Here is a 2,500-nt window from a genome sequence, read left to right on the forward strand (position 1 = left end):
TTTAGTATTTTGCTGGACTAAAAAGGTAGCTTGAAGTGTCTAAACTTTCCCCACATTTGCAAACACAGTCATTTTCGTCAATGAAATGTCTAAGCAAACGTTCGAGGGCAGATCCACACACTAAATAAATTTCGTCATTTTCTCGGCTCTCGCTATGCAGCTGTGTCTTGATGTAGCTGTCCTGGAACGATTCTGGAGGCAAACTTGCGTTTGTCTCCTATTCGATTACTGACTGCAAACTATCAAAGTCCACAAACCCCACAAAGCCTGCAGTGTCTAAACCATTTGCCTCGGTTTTGGCATTATGTACAAGCCAGTTGTCTACTAAAATTTCCAAAAAACGAGCGTTTGCTGCAGGTACGAGTTTGTTATCCAAATGCAGCTCTTTTTTGATGGATGCAATTTTTATCTTCAGCGACTCCAGGCGGTCTTCTTCTTCTTTTTTTAACTCTATTTTGAAGTCGTACCTGACCTTTTTAACCTTTAAAGACTCTTTGTTTTCTTTGTAGTACTCAGAATTTCGGGTTTTTTTGTTCTGAATAGAACAGTTTGGAGGTGCACTTGCACTATGGCGGCCTAACATGGTCGAACGCAGATTTCTTTTTGTTTTGGTTTTTTACTTTCCCGCCGACAAAAACTCAAAGTACAAGCCTCACTATCGTACAGAATCTACAGGCATGCTCAAGTTATAGAAATAGATGATCTTTATGATTGCAGGCCTATTTTCTCAACGTAGGACTTGCGTACATCGATCTTGAGCGCCCGGGAAATTTGAATTTTCTCTGAACGGAAAGGAAGTTTTCGCTCGTTTCTTGAGTTTTTTGTCTAAGAAAAACATTTAGGACACTCTTGAAAAGGTAAGCAAATCGTTGGGGTTGTAAACAAATAATTTAATGTATCTTTTCTTGAAAGCAGACAACAACAGATTAAGCACAAGATTTATAACGATATTAGGGACCTTAAGATTTGAGGACGTCATCTATCTAGGACGCCACCGGAAGTTCGTTTTCGCCTGATAATGTCACTGCGCATGTCTGTGTGTGAATGAGACGGCGTTTCACATTTAGTGAGTACGCCATTTTTTTCATTTCGCGTCCTACGTAAAACGTGAGTATGTTTTTGTTTTTGGAGCTCAAATTATTCATTTCTTTCGCCGTTTTCGCTGTGCTTTTGGATGTTCTATTGTTAACAGTGCTTGTTATTTCATAGATAGACGATGGATTCCAGTTCCGAGTAAGTAGACTCCACATACTTTGCCTATTAACGGGATGGAAAAATTTATCATGTTGAGCATCAATTTATCATGCCATGTGAGAGATCGACTGATGTAAGAAGAGTGTAGTTTTTATCAGTAGTCAAACTCTCACAGCGAGCCTAATCAAATGTTTTCGAGCGCTGCAATTTTTCCTTTGAAGTCTCGATATATTGTCCTCCTGATTGCCATGTTTTGATTAAATTCATGACTTTGTAATTTACTGGTTGCTCTTACACCGTTTCCGCGGCTTGAGAATAGATATATCGGAGATGCTTGTTTTCTGGATAAGTACTGTAATATATTTATTTCTCTCGTAGTTAAGGCTCTCATATTTATTATCCATGTAAGTTTCATTCCACTACAATGCAAAGAATACTCGCCGCTATTTATAAAGCCTCCATGACATTAATTTTTTCTCTCTATCAAAGACCAGTTAAGTTCAGGATTTTACATATATGTCTTTCTGTGGGACAATTTGAACAAAATGATACCTACTTTTGAAACTTGTTACAATTGAAATGGTGTTTGATTTGTCGTGAAGTGGTTGTTGAATTTTAATTTGCTTGGGTTATATTAGAGCATATCAAACATAAAAATCTCAGCAACTAATGCTGTTCAATTCAGTTGCATTAACTCTGAAGATATATAGCTTGAAATGTAGGCTATTGTAGTGATATTTGCTTTTCTTTTAATAGAGTGCCAGCTTTTCCAGGGGTCCAGATGTGGACCAAAGAGCATGACATTCTGCTGTGCAGGGAAGTTCTCTCAGTGAATCCATTTTCTGCAAAAAGAAATTCGAATGAACGAGGAAAACTGTGGGAGGAAATTAGCACCAACCTGAATAGCACAAGTGGTGTGCGTTTTTTTGTAACAAAAAGATCAGTTCGGGATCACCTCAACATATTAATTAAGAGGTACAGGAAGAAGATGAATGCTGAAGAAAGGTCAACTGGAGTGTCACCTGAACCTACAGAATTGGACCAAGCACTGGCTGATATTATTGAAATGGAGGAAGTCGCTTCCACCTCCCAGGAGATTGATGAAGCAGTGATTAAAGAGAAAGAGGACACTGATAAACAGAAAGCTGAAAGTATAAGAAAAAAGGCCATGGAGAAGTTAGGAGAAACCCAGAAGAGAGCAGTCGAGGAAGGAGAACAGGAAAACCATATGAAGAAAAAGAGAAGGAGTGGCAATGAAACAATCTCATTTCTGCGTGAGAAAGCTGAAAGCGAGAAGGCATTGAGA

Source organism: Montipora capricornis, chromosome 5 (assembly GCF_036669925.1).
Source record: "Montipora capricornis isolate CH-2021 chromosome 5, ASM3666992v2, whole genome shotgun sequence".
In the NCBI taxonomy this organism is placed as follows: Eukaryota; Metazoa; Cnidaria; class Anthozoa; order Scleractinia; family Acroporidae; genus Montipora; species Montipora capricornis.